This window comes from Tachypleus tridentatus, chromosome 12 (assembly GCF_004210375.1).
Source record: "Tachypleus tridentatus isolate NWPU-2018 chromosome 12, ASM421037v1, whole genome shotgun sequence".
Taxonomy (NCBI): Eukaryota; Metazoa; Arthropoda; class Merostomata; order Xiphosura; family Limulidae; genus Tachypleus; species Tachypleus tridentatus.
The window spans coordinates 70116350-70139101 of NC_134836.1; the positions used below are offsets into that span (position 1 = coordinate 70116350).

The window sequence follows — 22752 nt, forward strand, 5'->3', positions numbered from 1 at the left end:
ACTTTGAATAAAAAAAGATAAAAAATAAAGTGCGTTGGAAGTTGACAAGCAGACCCACCGAGTGAGTGTTCTAGACCCATGAGAGTGGCAATAAATGAATAAAGATTGTATCAGACTAGAACCGAGTGCTTTCAGTTGTTCTAGAAGAAGGAAGAAACGAATTCTTCCCCGGGGACTATGATGATTCTTAATATTGGAAGTATGATAAATTATCTACCTTTAGGCTGGTTACAAACACTCAATATTGATTATATAGGAAGATTTTAGTATCTTAACTCGATGGAATTGTATCTTAACTGAATTGAAAGAAAAATATAATTTCAGAAGGACATTTTATTAGCCAAGGTTTTGTATAAGTAACGTGATTCAAAAAAAGAGTTTTATCAAAAACTATGAAATATTCAGCTATACAGGTAATGATAGAAAAGTATCAGAGCTCGTTCTGTCATTGCTTCTATGAGTCTGCTTTAAGTAGGCCTAACTAATTCGTAATTATTATCCTATTATCATTACGAAATTCTAGGAAGATGTTTCTTTTTTCTTTTATATTCTCCAGAAATAGAGCCTGCAAACATCCTTCAAATATTCAATTGTATATTATCTTGTTAATGCATGACAAACAACAAATAAATATAACATAAGCCACAATGTCAACATGAATAAACGCATAACTCTAGACATAAGCAACTATATCAACACGAATAAACATATAACTATAGATATAAACTACAATCTCAACACAGATAAACATACAACTCTAGATGTAAAATACAGTGCTAACACGAATAAACGTAACGATAGATATAAGCCACAAAACGTTTCTGAGGAAGGATATTCGAACGGCGATATTGTTGAACGATGCACAGTATAAGGTAAGTATATCAGATACAGTTGTGAGCGGGAATACACTAGATAATTGATAAACTCCTTATCCACAAGTTGAAAGACATGATTACGAAAGGAAACACTTGAAATTTTCCGCTTAACATTACTTATCGCCCCCCAGTGGCTCAGCGGTATGTCTGTGGAATTACAACGCTAAAATCCGGGTTTCGATACCCCTGGTGGGCAGAGCACAGTTAGCCCATTGTGTAACTTTGTGCAAAATTCCAAAACAAACAAACAAACAACATTTCTTATTGTATATTACAACTAAAATTGTTAGAAACCTTGAAATCATTGCGATCTGAGCTGTTTAAGAAAGTTTAACACAAAAACAATGTATAAGGTGAGTATGACGTCATAAGGAACAAAAAAAAAAAAATCTGGTGCCAGAATTATTTCTGTCACCTTAAGGCTGTGCTTAAATGAACTTTTATGTTGTTAGATGCGAAGAAAAAAAAACGTTCCTTCCAGCTTATTTAATTACGGATGCTGGATACGTCAAATAAGTCACACAATGGCATTGAGTAAACGTGTTTCGTTTATAAAACAAAGCACAAAGTTACGCAAAAGGCTATCTGCGCTCTGCCCAGTATAGGTATCGAAACCCGATGTTTAGCGTTGTAAGTCCGTAGACATGCTGCTGTGCCACTAGGGGGCCTAGAACCATTTACCAGTTAGACAAGATGAGAGGCATTGATATTTACTGCTTATTGTAATCTCAAACGAGACGAATTGCTCTGGCTGTTTATAAAATAAATATTTTCAGTTCTTAAACAGGTGGCGTCAAGATGCCAAAATTTAAATTAAATTAAATTATTATATGTGTGTTTTCTTATAGCAAAGCCACATCGGGCTATCTGCTGAGCCCACCGAGGGGAATCGAACCCCTGATTTTAGCGTTGTAAATCCGTAGACTTACCGCTGTAGTAGCAGGGGGCAAATTATTAAACAAAATTAATTTCGTTCAATCTAGTCGTTCGGAATCTACGATCCATAGCTAGTAATATTAACGCAACTGCTAGACAGACAGTATTCTAAAAGTTTTGCATTGTATAATACATTGTAATATAATCTACTTACTTGTTTTTCGGGATAAAACTATAGCTTCAAAGCTTCTAAGCGTGGCATCACTTCGTGTAAATAAAACCACTCTTTTATCCAACGTTTCTATGCTAATTATTGAGCATGTTTAATGTATCATGTACACGATTTTAATCTGTAACAGGACAATTCCGTCTGTTACAAAAGTACTTCTAATTAATGCATCTAGTTGAATGCGCTTACTGCTCGTAATATATCGTCCTGAGCACAGAATGTAGAAGTCAATATAATCACTTATATATCGACGATTTGCAACTGTATTAATTTTGATTAACTATATTATTATAGAATCGCGTGTAAAAGCTAAGTATGTACGAAACACCTATAACAACTCCATAAAAAGATAATAAATAGAAAAACAGTAACACTCTCTCTTATATCTAACGTAATCTATCTTCCATTCATCTGATAATAGACGTCACAGAGAATACGCGAGGGTGCTTGTTTCTGATAATTTTCCTTGTCGTTATAACTCGCGTGTCTTCTTTTTTAAAGTTATGAGTCATATTTCTCACATGGTTGAAAACTTACAAACAACGATTTATAACTTCATTTAAAAGGGAACTTCCGAAAACTTAACGTTAACTAGTTGCTCTTAGTTTAACTTTGATTACTTATGAGTGTTTTTTTTACAGCAAAACCACCTCGGGCCATCTGCTGAGCCCACCGCGGGAAATCGAACCCCTGATTTAAGCGTTGTAAATCCGTAGACTCACCGCTATACTAGCGTGGGTCGTCGTTACTGATGAAGAGACACATTATGAGTCTTGACATCAGAATCAACTTTCAACACTTTGTGTGTGTTTTTTAAGTAGCTGTGGGTGTTGTTAAGGGAGTGTTAGTAATAGTGTAGCATTACGTGTATGTTGTCAAAGGAAAACTACTCTTAATAGTACGGCGTTATGGAAACGTTTCTAAGGTAACAAACTTTGTATTATGAGTGAATTGCTGAGGGCAAAAAGAAAAAGGAACAAAAACAAGGATGTGTTTCAAATATATATATATATATAGTTTATCAAGAAGTTTGGGGAAAAAATAACAAAATGGAAAATAAACAGGTAAAACGTCCATAAAAACAAAGTTGACTTATCAGTGTTAGAAATATACGTGTAGAGAAAGAAAACATGACACAGTGAAACTGTTTTATAATGGTGGTTAGAACAACTCACCTTCAGTTTTATTCTCTTATTTTCATCGTTCGTTTGATACTAAGAACAATTTAATCTTTGGGATTAGATCAGAATGTTTTCTAGCAAGGTTCTCAAATAAATATTTTCAACGTTAGATAGTAAAACACCACATATTAAAAATATTCTAAATATATTTTAAAAAGCAAGGTTTAAAAATGTGAAATCGACGCACATTTAAAGTTTTAACAAATTACATCCATAAGTTATGGTTACGGCCGTTCGATTCAATGACTGGACCCCCTGGATTAAGTGACGTGGTCGTGGAAGACCTTGGTGAAAATACCACTTCTAGCATCAATCGAAAACGTTATCTCTGAAAATGTTTTCTTCTATTTTGCTGAATCGTATAAACGTGTTCAACAACTGTCCGTTACACACGATGTCCCAAAACTTATAATAACGTTTTCATAATAGAATAACAACCCCAAGAAAAACATTTGCGTGTAGGTGTTCTCTTGACCAATTTCAGAAGTTTGATTCTTTTAGACTTCTTTACAAAAAACTATGCCAACATTGAACATCTTTCAATTTGTTTGTTTGTTGCTGTATTGTTCATAGCTATAGAAAAAAGCTATTTATTATGACCCCATCACTCTTATAAAATTCCAAAATAAATAAAATAAATGCCCCAGACACACCTCTAACCCACTGGGAGACACTAAACAAAATGAGAAATTCGATGAGTAAAAATACCTTGTTTAAAACAGAACAAAATAAGAGACTGGGAACAGACTAACGTTGCTTATAAATCAAGTACACGAGATAACACAATATTCTAACTGAAAAATTCACACAATCATGTCTTCCGAACGAAAGTTGTTCCTGCTGAGCATTGGACAAATATATCACACATGGGCTATGAAGAAATACCGACTTACTTGAAAGTCGAGCGGTTCTTTAATTCAAAAAACGTTTCGCTGTTAATCATGCACGTGAGAAACCCTATTTCCTGGGAGGTCTGCTTACGTGTAATTCTTATATTAAGTTTAGTTCCTAGTACTCTTATATAAAGATTGATTTGTTTAATTTGGCACGAAGCTACTCGAGGGTTACGACTCAGCATGACCAGGTGGTTAGGGGACGCTCGACTCGCAATCTGATGGTACGAATCCTTGTCACACCAAACATGCTCTTCCTTTCAGTTGTAGGAGCGTTATATGGGACGGTCAGTCCCACCTTTCGTTGGCAAAAGAGTGACCCAAGAGTTAGCGGTTGATGGTGACTAGCTGCCTTCCCTCTCATCTTACAATGGTAAATTATAGAAGGTTAGCGCAGGTAGCCCTTGTGTAGCTTTGAGCGAAATTCCGAAAACAAACAATACTCGAGGGCTATCTGCACTAGCCGTCCCTAATTTAACAGTATAAGACTAAAGGGTCTTTTCATATACACTATTGATTTTGTTTTGGGGTTCGATGGATTAAAATGTGACGAATAGTTATAACATTGTTATTTTACTTAAATACCTTTTACTCTTGGAATGTTGATCGAGTTTATTTAAAACACGGTTATAGAAAGTATAGAGAATAAATACTAATAAAGCGTGTTTATTGTTTTGATTTGGATTTTTGAATTAAGCGCAAAGCAACACGAAGACTATATGGGTTAGCCGTCCCTAATTTAGTAGTGTAAGACTAGAGGGAAGTCAGCTAGTTATAACCACCCACAGTCAACTCTTGGGCTACTCTTTTACCAACATATAGTGGGATTAACCGTCACATTATAACGCTCCAACAGCTGAAAGGGCAAGCATGTTTGGTGTGACGGGGATTCCAACCCGTAACCCTCATATTACGAGTCGAGTGTCTTAACCACCTGGCCATGCCGGGCCCCTGTTTATTGACACACCATACAAAATTACGTTTTAAAACATAAAAAAGGCAAAAACTATTTTGTTATTGGGTTACTCTTTTATTATCGAATAGTGAGATTTATCGTAACATTATAACGCCGCCCTGGTTCAAAGGTCGAGTATGTTCGACAACAGGAATTCGAGCCCGCGATCCGCAGATTGCCAGTAACATAAGACCCATTCAAACCGCCATCGAATTAAGCCCAGTTTACTCAATATTTTACGGTAAACTACACATCAGTTTAAACTTGCTCATTCCAATTAATTAAATTAAATATTGCTTAATTTTCTTGTTTTTAATTCTAGCCTTTACGTTTAAAAATAACCAACTAAAGCAACACAACTGTTTACCAGATGTGAACAAACAAAGTGAAGGGACAAGTACTGTAAATATTAGTCTAAATTATGTAACTGTTTGATTATTATTTTAATAGTATTTGTTAATTTCGATTAATGGATAAGTGGTGATCAATATTTTAAATATAAAATCCAGCAATTTATATAACACTTGGAAAATGAAAAAAAAAGAAAAGAATATTCCAGAGTTAGCGAGCCTCGTTCCAATCCGTGGGATACCTCAAAGTTGTGAGATCGTTTAAAAAATGGTGGTCAATTCCTCAACTCAACATGGATGGTCAGTCTTAGAGTGTTACTTATTGGCTATTTTTCCTTGGTCAGTAGTTCAAAATTAGTTCAATGAACTTTGCTCACAAAGTGGTTTACACGGTAGGTCGAGCGTGGCCAAGTAGTTAGAGGGCGCATACTGTGAATCAGATTTCTCATGGTTCATGCGGGTGTTTTATAAGAGTTCTAATCAAATTTACAAGGAGCTAATGAGCTACACGACAAGTTATTTGCTGTGCCAATAAAAAGTAACGAAAACTAATATTTTAGGGTTATAAGACCCTTACTCTGCCACTGAAGTTTTAATAAGGTAAATATCTGGTTTAGATACAACGGTGGGCACAGTGAAGATAGCCCATTATGTTTTACTAAAAAATTCAACGACAGCTTGTTTGCCTCTGAGTGGAGATAGACTAGTTGCTCTGTGCCAATAAACACCTACCACCCATCCAGTCTCCAATGGATGAACTGTAAGTCTCTTGGCTCATTACGCTGAGCCACCGAGGAAATATTTTAATTGGAACACTGTTAAATTGATTACGTACAAAGGGGCAAATGAGTTATCTCAGCTTTGCCTACTATAGGTATCGAAAGCCGGTTTTTAGCGGTGTGAGTCCACAGACATGCCACTGTGCCACTGAGTCCACCGAGGAGAATCGAACCCCTGATTTTAGCGTTGTAAATCCTTAGATTTATCGCTGTACCAGGGAAGAGTATAGAAACAAAATATCAGTGTTTCCTGAAGAGTCCCATGTGTGGTAGCAGGAAGTTTACTGACTTACAATGTTAACATTCTGAATGTATTTTTTCCCTTAGTGGACAGACACACTACAGAGAACACATTGTGTAGCATTGCACTAAAAATTAACACTAGCTTCTATGTCCCCTCCTCTACCCTCCGTGGCTTAGGGGAACATCTGTGAACTTATAAAACTAATTTATAGTTTTGTGTTTAACAACAAATAAATAAATAAAAATCCTTCTGATTATTGTAGATTTGTAACTCGCCAAAATATGGAACGAAACACTTTTAGATAAGGCTTAGCCCTTCAATATATTTTTTTATTGTTGAATTTTAAACGTTGTATTATTTAGTTTTTATGAGTATTTTATACAAGAGAAAATTTATATTAACAGTTCTGACTGTTACAATAGTGTAGAATCTAAAACTACGCTGAAAACATCTTTTTACGCATCACATCGAATTATTGAGATCTAAAACTAAGCTGTCAGATTAGGTCTGCACACTCCGAGTACATCTTATTTGTGATGTTTATAACTCGAATGTAACATGGATAAGAGACACTTAGACACGAGACGATATGCTTACAGTTATTAATTCTGACAACCAATGAAAACGTGTACCGTTCCTGAACCAGCCAATAAAGTCAAAACTAGCCTGCTTGAATAAGTCGCTATAAATCTTGTTTGTCATTTCTTATCTTATACTCTTGTAAAGTTTTCTAGAAGTATTCCTTTTAAAGTACCTGATAAGACAGTTTGTTTGTGTTCTACTTATTTTCGGAACCGTCTTGCCAATAAGCATATTAGAGACTTTCCAGTTTGTTTTTTTTTCCAGTTCTTCCCGAACGTGCGTCTCACCAAATCACAACATGTAATCCATTGTAGTGTTATAGCCTTTACGCTGTAATGTTACATCTTACACACCGTAGTGTTACATCTTACACACCGTAGTGTTACAGCTTTTACACAGCAATGTTACAGCTTTTACTTTATGTATCAGAGGTTGTTCTTTTCAAACCTAACAAAGTTTCTTTAATTTCCAGAAATAAAAAAGGAATCCAAACCAGGCCATCGTCTAGCTGTAGTTGGAGTTTAAAATATTTTGTTGTTTTCTTTCATGTTGTGAAGTTCCCTAAATAAAACTGTGTTTGATTTTAAGGTTGTATAAGCGTTAAATTTTAAAAACAAACTTACCAGAAGATGGCAGCAGTGGTTGAAAACTTTTATATGACAGGTTTGTTTGTTTTTGAATTTCGCACAAAGCTGTACGAGAACTAACTTCGCTAGTCGTCCCTAATCTAGCAACGCAAGACTGGAGGGAAAGCAGCTAGTCATCACTACTCACCGCCAACTCTTGGACTACTCTTTTGCCAACGAATAGTGGGATTGACTGTAATATTATAACACCCCCACTGCTGAAAGGGCGAGCACGTTTGGTGTGACACTATATACAACAAACTGTATATAGTTTGTTCTACTTACATTTGAGACGGTCAAATGTCTCTTTCTAGAATTAAACATTGTATATAATGATTAATTATATATGGACAGTGATTTTTTTAAAAAAAGACAGGCGCTTACTAGTATAAACCGGAATGTCAAAAAATGTAAAAAGCAGTTGCATAATTTAAGCTTAGAGGGATTTAATTTAAATGTATTATGTGGTATTAATAAAAACGGATTGATTGATACTTGTTTCTAAGTTTGGAAGTGCTATGCATCAAAGCCACCCACCAGTCGCTTATTGCAATTTATTTATTAAAAAGCATTTTCTTCTAAAGATTCACTTTAATGTACGAACATTTAAAAGTAACCATGTTAATGATGTGATGCATTCTAAGATATCCTGCGAGCTATTCCTTAATATCTTAAAAGGTAGCTTAGGAATCGAATATATGAAATGAAACGTATTTGTGACTAGGATTACTGTGGCATGCTTTTATTCGAAGGTGGAAAGGAAGTGACTTGTGGCATATTAGTACTGTATACCGGAAGGTCCACAGTTCGAGTTACATTTGAAAACCGTGGGTCCGCAGCAAAACTGACGGTCAAATCCTACTATGCGGATAGACGTGGATAGTCAATAAGCTGACGGTAACAGTTGTTAACGATATATTTTTCTACATTAAAAAGAATTGTCTATAGATAGCTCTTGTGTAGCCTTGAACAAAAACTTTGAACAGACAAACAACAATCCATCCCTCTTTGTGTATTTGTATCCACTACACTTTAAACTTTAAACAGTCTGAAACATTTATGAAATTAAGTTTACCTTTGAGACAAATAATTTTTTATAAACTATAAAGAAAATTCACTTAGAATAAAGAGAAGGCCTGGCATGGCCAGGTGGTTAAGGCACTCGACTCGTAATCTTAGGGTCGCGAGTTCAAATCCCTGTCGCACCAAACATGCTCGCCCTTTCAGCCATGGGGGCGTTATAATGTGATGGTCAATGCCACTATTCGTTGGTAAAAGAGTAGTCCAAGAGTTGGCGGTGGGTGGTAATGACTAGCTGTTTTCCTTCTAGTCTTATATTGCTAAAGTAAGGACGGCTAGCACAGATAGCCCTCGTGTAGCTTTGCGCGAAATTCAAAACAAACCAAACCAAAAGAATATGGTGGTTTAAAAGGAGTGACGTCATCAAAGCAATTGCTTATCATTATGATAATGACTTTCGTCAGGGTGGATCTGAAATCTCTTACTCTCTCACTTTGAGGTGGAGTTTTATATCAGAAGGTAAACACGACATTCACATAACACAGACACCACAATGCTCGAACTCTTCTACGGGGTTTTGTAAATAGCTGATAAAAGAAGACAACGTCCATACCCTGCTGGTTGTATTTTCCTTCTGACACATTATTTGCTTGATCTAAATTCTAAAATAACATATTATAAATTTGAATAACGAAGTCCAAATTCCAGTTCATTTTCGTCCTATTATTCTCTGCTCTACAAAGTATAAGAATCACTCCACCTCAAATGGTTAAGATATAATTTAATCTTTGGATAAAAGTCAATCTAAGATTCAATTAATGCACTGTCTATCCGTTTGATGACTTTAACATCAAAATAGAAATACAATACTGTAACGTTGGGTAAAATGCTTCGAAAGATTGGGTTGTTTTTTCACGAAATCAACCGTTGTATGGAACACGTAAGTTTTGATATGTTTGACACCCATGTTGGCACAGCACCCGTTTTAAAGGAAGTGCCAACTTTACTTGTTTACTGTTTTCTTCAGCCTTCCTCTAGCGGAGGGAGAACCAGCGAAAGTAGGTTCATCTTTCTTACCGCTCTGGTTCTCTAAATTGTAGCAGACCCTCTTAACATAAACATTAAACTTTCAGTGTGTTGATGTGGCTACTTATGTCACGAGAACATTAACCTGTCACTGACTAGAAACACTACCTCCCTTTGTCTTCCCACTTAAAGAGAGTAGCACTTAAAAACAAGAGATAATCAGAAATAATGTACAAGCCGCAGATAAATTTATCTGCGGCAAAGATAAAAGTTTTCAACCATAAGATATGTTTAAAATAAAATATAATAAAAAATGTATCTTTCTAGAATTAATATATTCTCTCAAGATTTAGAGTGATTAGGTACCTTACAAACATCCTCTCCAGCTTCAGAGCGATTAGGTAACTTACAAACATCCTCTCCAGCTTCAGCGTGATTAGGTAACTTACATATCTCCTCTCCAGTTTTAGTGGTTAAGTAGCTTACATATCCTCTATCCAAAGTACTAGTGATTGCGTAAATTATATACACTATATCTAAACTTGGTTAGATTGCACACATCCCATTTTCATTCAGTTTCACAACTGTTTGACGAGTCAGAATATTCTCTGTTTAGCAGGTTCACCTGAGACAAAAACACAAACAAATTTTTCTATATTAAATGTTGTTAATTTACTTGTTAATTCGTCAGAGTAAACTTAAAATCCGTCAACATCCGACAAAAAAAATCACCCTATTACTGATTCCTTTTATATACTCGTTAACCAGTAAGTTGAAATCAAGTGTAGGCAATTTTAGTGATTTACAGTGTAAAAAAACTGTTGTTTTATTCTAAATAAAAGCCAAAGGAAATGTGTTTTTGCACATAAGAAACGCGTCTCAAAACTGATAATTCTTGTTTTGAAAAATATTATTTGTTTCATCACCTGGTGGTACATTTGTAAACTCAGTATAATCGATAACAGTTTGTAATAGTTTGTTTTTTGAATTTCGCGCAAAGCTACTCCAGGGCTATCTGCGCTAGCCGTCCCTAATTTAGCAATGTAAGACTAGAGGGAAGGCAGCTAGTCATCACCACCCACCGCCAACTCTTGGGCTACTCTTTTACCAAAGTAGGATTGATCGTAACATATATAACACCCCCACGGCTGAAAGGGCAAGCATGTTTGGTGTGACGGGAATTCGAACCTGCGACTCTCGAATACGAGTCGAGGGCTTTAACCACCTGGCCTTGCCGGTCCCGGTTTTTAACAGAAAGGGTTTTTAAAATATATCTGTTATGTACTTTGGCCCTCTCTTCCTTTTTATGACATAGTCTTATTTTAAAAACATGTTTTCGTTGTATCAAAGCTTCACTAAATTAACTTAGTTTGTGCAACATCTCTTTTAGATGTATTAAGAAAGACTTTTGGTTATTTTTGTTTCGTAATTCGTTTTAAATGTTATATACGACAGTTAAAACATTGTGTAAGTAATGCATTATCACGTTAGCTTTTCATCAACCGCGTATAAACTTTCAAAATTACTTACAAAACTCCAATGTTTTCGATATTTGCTACTAAAATACGTTTTATTCTCGCCGCTCTTTGAAGATAAACTTTAAGGGTTTTTCTTTATAAATTCTTGGGAAAATGGCTTCATAAATTATTCTCCTTATTTCTAATTTGTACAGTAAGTTCTATCTGATATGATCAGCTATAACCCTTTTTTGTGTGTGCTTTACCACCTTAATTAATTAGTAATTCGCAGATAATATATCGATTTTTTTCATCAAGTGACGGAAACAAAACGCAGTCTTTGATATAATGAGCTATATCTCTACTTTCTGAAGCACAAAACGAAACTTGTTCCTGTAAGAGATAATTACTTCAGTTTCTTTACTCAACACTTCGCGTAATTAATTTTATTACATTAACATTGTGTAATACGGTAAACTGACTGACAATCTTGTTGTAAGAAGTAACAGCGCTGCCCTAAGAAACTAATTCTGGTTCTTATAAGTATTATTATAAGATCAACCAGATATTCGATATTAGTAAGAATATGATTGGGTACTGTAATTTCAAAATAAAACTCTCGTCTTGTTTTGATTTTCTTTGTACACTCATATTGGTTGAGAAGGTACTTTCCAATTCTCCAACTATCTATCTATCTCCCATTGCTACATTATATGTTTATTTGCTTACTTTTACGGCATTGGTACACAGTCGTAAATGCAAGTTTTCATTATATCACAGATCACTGACCCCAGTCTTTGAGGTTAACCCAAACTGTCAGTAAACGTACACTACCAACGTGGTTCTACAGTCATTGGACAAATAACTGGATTTATCTGATATATATATATGGCACATTTATCTACAGAAAGATTGATATGTTCGATAAAATAGCTCCGCCCATATCATCTCCAACGAGGCTAAATATCTCTTAAAAATACATTTTCTACTGGGAGTGCAGAGATAGTTTGGTCAGGTTCCATTTAACAAAGTGATTGATTGATACTTGGTTGATCAACATGAGGTAGAAACAAGAGTTACCGTAGAAAATGAATTACTTTTTGAACTCCATTTTTTAAACAAAAACCGACGTTAAGATGTGCTTGTTCTTTATAAAAGTGTTTCTTTTGTTTGCTTGTTTGTTTATAGCTAGGCGCAAAGCTACACATTGAGGATATTTGTACTTTGTCAGCCACAGGTATCGAAACCAAGTTTCTAGCGTATTAAGTCCGAAGACGTACTAATATGCCATTAGGAGGTGAGGTCCCATAAAAGTATTCAGAAATGCGTGCTACTGAAAAGATTGAAACCACAACAAAATATATAAATATTAGGGAAATGTGAACTGAACGACACAAGAAAATTCACTTAAATATCTACTAGGGAAATATATGAGAACAATCATGGTAAATTTAATATTTTGAAAGAATATCAGTGATATTGTGTGGTTAGAGTTGGTTGTATAAGTTTTGAACTTGTGATTACAACCAACTTTATTTATTGTACTGGTATATTTGTTTGTTTGTTTGAACTTCGCGCAAAGCTACACCTGGGGCGTTATTATGTAACGGTTAGTCCCACTATTTGTTGGTAAAAGAGAAGTCCAAGAACTGGTGGTAGGTGGTGATGACTAGCTGTCTTCCTTCTAGCCTCATACTGCTAAATTAAGGAAGGTAGCGCAAATAGCCCTCGTGTAGCTTTGCGCGAAATTCAAAAGCTTGTTTGTTTGTTTTGAATATCGCACAAAGCTACTCGAGGGTTATCTGTGCTAGCCGTCCCTAATTTAGCAGTGTAAGACTAGAGGGAAGGCAGCTAGTCATCACCACCCACCGCCAACTCTTGGGCTACTCTTTTACCAACGAATAGTAGGATTGACCGTCACATTATAACGCCCCCACGGCTGAAAGGGCGTGCATGTTTGGCGCGACGTGAATGCGAACCCGCGACGCTCAGATTACGAGTCACACGCCTTAACACGCTCGGCCATGTCGGGCCAATTCAAAAGCAAACACACTATTATAATCAGTGATCTGCTATGGAGATTAACTTGTAGACATTAAAAAATTCACTTTACAGTAAACTATTGCAAAATTAGTATACGAATAATGAGTGTAAGTTTCTTTAATGCTAATATTTCGTGTGGTCATCTTTGTAGCACTAGGTCTTTGTTGTACTTTTATTATAGTTTCATTGAAGCTATTTCCAGAGGCTCTATTCAGTACATTTGGCACTTTTGTCAAGCATGGAGTCCAGCATATCTGGATTTTACAGAGGTCATTCCATTCGTTGAGTTTTCATGAGCTTTTCCAAATAAGTTCAACAGTTTCTTTTGTTTGTTTGGGTTATTATCATTTGGAACATAAAATTCTGACCTGTCAACTTCTTTGCAGAGAGTCTAACGTAATGGACTAATATAATGTGGAATTTACGCTGATCCATTTTTCCATCAATTGTATAAAAATGGCCGACATTATTCTTATATATTTTTCCTCGAACCATCATAAGAACTCTTGTTTACTTTATTCTTGGCACAAGGGATGCTTCTACAATTCACAATGTCAGTTAGCCCTTCTGTATCACAGTGGTAATTCTGCTGACTCATAACTCTAGAAGCCCTGTGTACCTCTATGCTTAACTCCAAACAAACCAAAGAATTCATATTTAGTCCCGTGTGCCCAAAGAACCTTATTTCGTTCTTTTTCAAATGCTAGGCTTTTTATTGTGTTATCTTTACACAGTGAAAGCTTTCTTTCCAACTGCTATTTTGTTCCATATTTCTTGAGGCTGTACTTCTTCAAATTTTGTTTGTGCGTGACTTTTTCTTGAGGCTGTACTTCTTCAAATTTTGTTTGTGCGTGACTTGTTAATGTCACCAGTAAAGCTCTTCGTTCTTTTCGTTCGTTTTTCAGGGAATTGATTTTTAGATATCTGACATCTCTCTCAGTGAGCTTTGTTTCCATGCCTCATGCGTCTCATGTTATAAGATTAGTTGTTCTTAACCTTTTCAGTGTGTACTTCACAGCACTTGGCGAACAGTTTTAAAGCTCCGACCAAAATTATGTAAAGAACTTGTTCTGAATCCGTCAGATAATGTTAACTTTCTCTGCTTCGGTATTTTTTGATAAAACCACATTAAATGAGCTGTTTTAGTAATAAGAATACCATAGATACCTTTGTATACCTGCGTGAAATTCAGAATGTAAAAATGATTTTTTTTTTTTATCAGGGATGACTGAACATAAACTAAAGACAACACGTGTAACAACATTTCGTCACTCTATATTTAGATTAGATATACTGAACAACGTTTGGAACGCTTCCTACGCTTAATAACGTTTAGATGTAACTCATTGAACTTCATAACGTTTGTATGCAACTCATTTAAGTTAATAACGTTTGAATGTAGCTCATTGAAGTTCATAACGTTTGGATGTAACTCATTTAAGTTAATAACGTTTGAATGTAACTTATTGAAGTTAATAACGTTTGGATGTAACTCATTGAAGTTCATAACGTTTGGATGTAACTCATTGAAGTTCATAACGTTTGGATGTAACTTATTGAAGTTAATAACGTTTGGATGTAACTCATTGAAGTTCATAACGTTTGTATGCAACTCATTTAAGTTAATAACGTTTGGATGTAACTCATTGAAGTTCATAACGTTTGAAGGATGTAACTCATTGAAGTTAATAACGTTTGGATGTAAGTCATTTAAGTAGTGACCGAAATGAGAATAATCAATATTTTTACCATTTTTACCATCATTTTAAACTGCAATCTTTTTTACTTCACAGTCTCAAGAGACCACAAGTAGACAAAGACCTTTCAGTATCTCAGCAATAGGTTTGCGAAGTAGTAATACTAAAATCTGGTTCGATATCCGAGATGGACAGAGCACAGATAAACATTGTGTAGTTTTGAGTTTTAAAACAAACAAACAAGTACAGTGAGGTAATCTAATAAACGTACACTCTGATGTATATCAAAGCTCAAATTACGTATTCGTCAGAGAGTAATACTGTAATAAAGGCGAACGTCACCATTAGTAAAGCAAATAAAATTATTGGTATTTTCTTATATTTCAACGTCTTTTGGTTGCTTTTATTTCGGATAATTTGATAACCAAAAATCTGTTTGTGATTATTAAAAGTCATCTTTCGTTTTCTGAGCCAATTATTTTAAAGAGCACGTGCGAACGTTTTAATGGTAAGAATAATATATACATAAAACTTTCTTAGAAAAGCTTTGGGCGTATTCTTGAAAAAACTGAAACCATATGTTCCCTTTACAACCCTATACATATAAAGATATTTTTGTGTTACAAATAGAAATGTATGAAGGTATTAAATACCATAGTACCAGGGTTTTTCGAACTAATTTGTTATTAGAGTGACTGAATTGACACACTGAAATTGTTTCATTCTCAAGAAAGAGACAAACAGTCGTCAGGATGACGACTGAAAATATTTACATAAATGGTTTTATTCTCAGGAAATAGATTAACAGTCGTCACGACGACTGAACAGATTCACTGGAATGATTACATTCAAACTAATCAGACGACTGAATAGACATGAAATCATATAATATTTAAGATACATAAACTGTACTAAAATGATATGCCACTGAAACCCCAGCTAAGAAATATTGTATTATATATACATATTTAAACATTGTAATAAATCATAAACTCATATATTCTGTTAATACGATTCTGAGAAGTGCCAGTAATGACAACTAGAGTTGACTCTACTGTTATTGCTAGTTTGGTTAAAGCTTGGGTAATTTTAAACTTTGAAAAACTGTCTTAAGCAGTGAATATAATGTTTCGTAAAACCAAAAAAGAATGGTACTTAAAAAAAACTGTTAAAACTGACTCTACGACATGGACTCGAACCTTGATCACTGAAATAAATGTCATTTTTCACTGAAGTAGTAGCAACCATATTGTGTTACACATGAATATTCCTCAGTGTATTTTATGCTTTACAAGAAGTTAAGAAAATTACTCTATGATTTTCAGAAATATTAAAAACCGTATTCAATAATACTTTAAATTTGCATTAAAGAGATTAAGTAATGTCTTCGGTTTGTTCTTTTTAATAGATAGTGAACCATCTCAGACATCCTGTTCTGCATTCTATTTTTGTCCTATTAAAGAAAAGCAGAAGTATTTGAAACACTTCGTTATGACATTTAATAAAACAGAATATCTGATAATATAATGTTATCAGACTTCGCTGAAACGCAAAACGCGATGTAGTTGCGAATTTTCAAGATAACCGGTTTATCATAACGAGATTTTGATAACAATCCATTTTTCTTTGGAATATCGGTGGTCCACTAATATGAGAAACTTAATGGAGTTAAACTTACCGTTATTTCGAATGTTGTAGGTCTCGTGTTCTCTCTTGGTATTTTTGTTCAAGTGAATGATCTAATGTCCCAATAAGAAATTCTCCGTCATACAATCGTTTAAAAATCCACAAATATAGTAGATTCCTTTGTCCAGTCTGGTTTCCTGTAACATCAGTATTGGAGAAGATCAGAAAGTTAGGTTTGTTTGGCCGACAGCATGGTCCTGGTGTAATGTTAATGGGAAGCGCCTTCGCACTGTCTGATGCCTGGCCGCCCATCGACCGCAGCAGTCTCAACTTAAGTAACAGGAATGCTCGCGCCGAGCGTGGGCCGAGCTCACTCAATAGAAGGGAGGGCTTGAGAAACGTTAATTATGACATATAAATGGAGTATTTCAAGGAATGTTACTAACAGTAAGAAAAATGTATGTTTCAGTTGTCACGGAAATAAGAAATATCTGGTTTTACTTGCTACAGTAGTAAAAAGATCAGGTTTTAGTTGTTACAATAGTAAAAATGTGTTAGGTTTTACTTGTTACGATAGTATAAATAACAGGTTTTAGTTGTTACAATATTAAAATGTCAGATTTTACATGTTACGATAGTAAAAAGATCGGGTTTTAATTGTTACGACAGTAAAAAGTCATGTTTTACTTGTTACGATAGTAAAAATATCATGTTGTAGTTGTTACAATAGTAAAATGTGTCAGGTTTTACTTGTTACGACAGTAAAAAGATCAGGTTTTAATTGCTACGATAGTAAAAAAGTCAAATTTTAATTGTTACAATAATAAAGACCAGATTTTAATTGTTACGATAGTAAAAACTCAGGTTTTACTAGTTACGACAGTAAAAAAGATCAAGTTTAAATTTGACGATGGTAAAAAAATCAGGTTCTAGTTGTTACTACAGTAAAAAAGGTAAGATTTTATTTGCTACGTCAGTAATAAAAGTTAGGTTTTAGTAAAAAGATAGAAAAGTTCTAATTTCTTTCGGAAAATAAAAACCGATGAAACTTATTTTGAGCATATGGTAATAGATAACATTATTTGTAACTGTCTACCTGTCTGTGTATCATAACGTCACCAGGTTTGAACGATCCCAAAACTGATGGAACTAATGTACGGTTAGTAATAACAAAATGTTTTCATTAGCGTATTAGTGTTTCTGAATAATTATGTGAACACACGTCTTGTATCGTGTTCCATTCATAATTTGACGAGAGCTGGCAAACTTAGGTTGTCATCGAAATGCATACAATGGTAGAAAATGTATCGGCAGCCACAATAGAAACGACGACTTGGTCTAGTTTATTTTGCGCGAGGCTACGCAAGGGCTACCTATGTTAGCCGTCGCTAATTTGGCAATGATAAACTAGACATAAGGCAGACTTTCAACACCACCCAACTCTTAGGAAACTTTTTGACCAACGAATAGTGGGATTGGGTGTTACTTATAACGTCCCCTTGCTGAAAGAAGGGGAAAGCATGTTCAGGGAAAATGATTCAAACCCGTGATCTGCAGCCTCCATGTAGAGTTGCTAGACCTAAAAAAAACGAAAAGTTATAGATAGATTCATATGTGACAAAAATCCAAACAGAAGAGCGGGAAACGAACCTATTTATTATATGACAACTAGGTTATGTGATGCAGTATTTACAACAGTACCATGACAACACGAGATTCAATTCGTAAGATGTATTGTTCACAGCAAAAGTTTTGTATGCTGAAACAGAAAATTAGGAAAAGCATTCGTCAGTTTTACATGGTTCTGTTCCTTAATTACTACATAAATACCGTCAGTTTTACATGGTTCTGTTCCTTAATTACTACACAAATACCGTCAGTTTTATATGGTTCTGTTCCTTAATTACTACATAAATACCGTCAGTTTTACATGGTTCTGTTCCTTAATTACTACATAAATACCGTCAGTTTTACATGGTTCTGTTCCTTAATTACTACACAAATACCGTCAGTTTTACATGGTTCTGTTCCTTAATTACTACACAAATACCGTCAGTTTTACATGGTTCTGTTCCTTAATTACTACATAAATACCGTCAGTTTTACATGGTTCTGTTCCTTAATTACTACACAAATGCCGTCAGTTTTACATGGTTCTGTTCCTTAATTACTACATAAATACCGTCAGTTTTACATGGTTCTGTTCCTTAATTACTACATAAATACCGTCAGTTTTACATGGTTCTGTTCCTCAATTACTACATAAATACCGTCAGTTTTACATAATTATTTTTCTTAATTAGTACATAAATACCGCCAGTTTTACATTACTCTTTATTTTGAGGTTCTAGCTATCGACTCTACATACATGATTCCATGAAAGACTAAACTTTCTGTTGGTCCTTGTCCCACGCTGGTACAGCGGTAAGTCTATGGATTTATAACGCTAAAATCATGAGTTCTATTCCTCTCGGTGGACTCACTAGATAGCCCAATGTAGCTTTGTTATAAAGAAAACAAACACTGTTTTCCCCTAAATACAAAGCGATACAGTGGACTATCTGGGCCTAATTCACTGCGATTATGGAACTCCTAATTTGGTGTTACAGGCCTCTAGCGGACTAAAAATCGAATAGAAAACATTGTGCAGCAAACTCACGTGATGTTTAGAATATATTAGCTATATAATGTATTCACTGGAAAAATCCTTGTTTCATATTCATTTATGTTACATGAAATTACTGGAATGAAAACTGAACAAAGGAACCCACATTATCTTTCCTTAGACAAGTTGTCAAAGTAAGGTTTTTGTTCCTTAACAAACAAGGTGAAACACTTCACAATATTTTGATATTAATAATAAGCATCATGTGAAGGAAAGAAAGTATAACAGGAAAGGGAATCAGAAAAAAAGGTTATTTACTGAAATTTCTTTTTTACCACGTTTAAAATGTAACTCCTAAAGATCCTGTAATTTTATGATCAGTTTTAGGTTCCTGAAGAACGTTCAAATGAAGCTTCTTTTCAGATAAAAATCATTCCAAATTTCTCAGCTTTCATCAAAATGTGTTAATGACTTGTATGCCATATAATAGCGGTATTGGAAGCACTTTCATAGTGCTCTATATTCACCATCAAGAAAACATTATGCTTATAGTTAGCTCACTAGAGACACTTTAAATGAAATCATTAAGTTATTCAAGAAGGTTCACGTGCTTCTACTTAAGTAAAAAAGTAAATGACGTTTGTTTTGGGTTTCAAATCTTCAAATTCTTTGTCGCGTCGAGTTTCAAGTAATCACAATGATGTTTCCAGATTTACGTATTTAGTCAAAGTTATTTTTGGAAGATCACTTCTACTATTTCATAACTAAAAAGATTATTTTTAATTACGTGTGGCGCCAGTGCATTAGATTAGCGTGTGACGTATTCATGACATCATATCTTCACCCTGAGAATGGAGAAAATAAAGTTATCCGTAGCAGAAAATGGAGGCGAATCGAGAAAATTGTTATTTCTAATGCATATCTACGTGCACAAAGAATAAAAAATTTGCGAAGTTTGGGGTTGCACATCGCATAATAAAAAACGTTTTTCTAGTATCATATAAGCAAAATTTAAATTATAGTATGATTAGTAATTTTAATTTTCTGTAAGAACGAAATGGGCGAAAAATAAATACGGATATGCGTAGAATGTTGCAAATAATAGTAAATGAGTGAAGAAAACTGTGTGTTTACAAATTAAAGATAAATTAAAAGATTCATATTGGAAGAAGGATAAGTGTAGGTTTACAATGTATAAAACGTTTAGTTTATTCAGGCAGTTGGAGATAACATAAAGTACACGTACAACGTAATTATAAGAACCTATGAGTGAAGAATAAGAAAAATATGTTACGATACGCCAATGACACTACTCTGCTATATCCTGTACCGATGAGATCCTTCACTCAATATCAGGGTGATTTTAGGGCACAGGATTTGTAATTTGTGGATCACCGAACATTCTCATCTTTTCAGTTATGGAGCGTTACAAGGTAACGATCAATCGCACTATTCGTTAATAAAGGGGCAGCTTAAGACTTGGCGGTGGGCGTTCTTGACTAGCTGCTTTCCCTGCAGTCTATTGTTGCTAAATTAGGGACAGATAGCTTTCAAGAGGTTTTGCGCACAATTGAAAAACAGATAAACAAACAATACAAGTGCTTCTTAGGCCTAGTGGAATACGACATAGTATCAGTGGCGGCGCCAAAGGGGGCTTGGGAGCTTGATCCCATCCAAAAATGAGCCAAGCTCCCCTGAGCCCCCCAATATTGTTACCTACATATATTTATAAAATATGGAAAACACAATCGTCGTTGTTGCTTAACAATTAACATCAAAGAGACAGATCTGTAGAACTCAAAGTCTTCATTAAGATGAAAGATAGTTAGCCTGGTAGTAACCTTACTTTTCCTCAGAGTGTATTAACTTCACGTGGGATAATTCGTTTCTGCTATGTGAACTATGTCTTTATGTTATATTTCTTTTGATTTGTAGCTTTACTCTTAATGGTATATTAAATGTTTAATCTAAGCTAATCTTGATTTTCTTTATTATTATGTATTACCTTGGGTGGAATTTAGGTGAGCTTCCTCTTTTACATATACGCATATTTTCATAAACAGATTATTTCTAATTTGTAATAATGAATTATTAATCAGAGTATGAGTTTCCAATGAAAACTGCATTGAAAACGCAGTTCAAAATAGCACCTTTCTAAAATGTACCTTGGTATTTACATTATTGTAATTTACCATCTATACTTCATATTGATGGCATTTTGGGAAGCCCTTGCACATTTTACCTCAGCCCCCCAACAAAAATATCCTGGCGCCGCCACTGCATAGTAAAGTCTAGACTTTACATGTCATACATATGTTTATCACCAGTTTTTATGGGAATAACTATTAGTGTGTAAATCAGATTAAGCAAATTTACAAATCATAATTTTAGGGTAAGAATTAAGGGGACAATACTGTTTATTTTATCTGTTCTTTTATCTAAATTAATTGTGTTATCATTCACAACTCTTGGCGAACCAGCAAACTAACCTTTTAGTCAAATTAAATGTTATATAATCAGCCGTAATTGGGCAAGTTTTGTGGAAGTGACAAGTAGTGAATGAGGACCCGCTGGAGTAATATAAAGACTTGACATAAGAATATGTCTTGGAATGAATCGACAAAGATCAATAGTAATGAATCGACACCAAGAAGGATGGACAAAGAGGGTCAAAATCATTTCGCTGATTGAGTGAAATCGGGCGTGTGGCGGAAGCATAATACACAGGAAAACACGACTAATGGTAACTATATCTAATCGAAAGATCTTAAGAAAGATCGTTACACTGATGGAGAGAAATGTTTCTTAAGGAAGACCATTACATCGATGGAGAGAAATGTTTCTTAAGGAAGATCATTATATCGATGGAGAGAAATGTCTCTTAAGGAAGACCGTTACATCGATGAAGAGAAATGTCTCTTAAGAAAGATCATTATATCGATGGAGAGAAATGTCTCTTAAGGAAGACCGTTACATCGATGGAGAGAAATGACTGTCTTGGAAAAGAAAGAAATTGGCCTAGAAACGAATTTTAAAGGAATAACATGCTGAAGAATTGGTGAATGGAAGTGAAACACATAACGTTTGTTGTTGTTTTTAATTGAGCACAAAGCTACATAATGGGTTATCTGTGCTCTGCCAACCACGGGTATCGAGACTCGGATTTTAGCGTTGTAAAGTCCGAAGACAAACAGCTGTGTTACTGGGGAAGGGTAGACGTATAAAGGATCTGAGCATAGGCCTAAAATCTTGGAAACCACACAATATTGTTCTATCGTTTACTGCATCTGCTAGCTATTATTGTGTCTTGTAAAAATTCGGAAACACTTACTAATGTTCGTGTACGAACTTACGACCCATTCTTCACAGTAAAAGCACTCCATATAAAATAAATGTTGGACGAATCTGAAACTGGACAAACAAGATAATCTGAAATGGCTAAACTGAAACTATCGACAGAGGTCGTAAGTTTCAATTTATGCCACTTCCCTTCTAAAAAATCCATTTCATGATGACAAGAAACCCACTTGAAGTAATAATGTATTTTCAAGACTTCTAGTATGGGTATTAAAACTTTAATTGAAACAGTACAGAGCAACGTTTCAAACTCTCTGTGTTGACCTGAATATGACCTAAGATGATCGAAACGTTGTACTGTATTTATTTCAATTGAAGTTTCAATACCCAT

General features: G+C 34.8%; 1 protein-coding gene across 1 annotated transcript in view; it reads right to left on the bottom strand.

Moving 5' to 3' along the window:
- Positions 1 to 16783, bottom strand: part of LOC143235655 (adenylate cyclase type 3-like) — a 93287-nt gene extending 76504 nt beyond the window's left edge. The window contains exon 1 of the mRNA XM_076473880.1: positions 16512 to 16783. The gene's annotated coding sequence lies outside the window, so the exon portion shown is untranslated. The remainder of the gene's footprint in view (positions 1 to 16511) is intronic.
- Positions 16784 to 22752: the final 5969 nt, after the last annotated feature.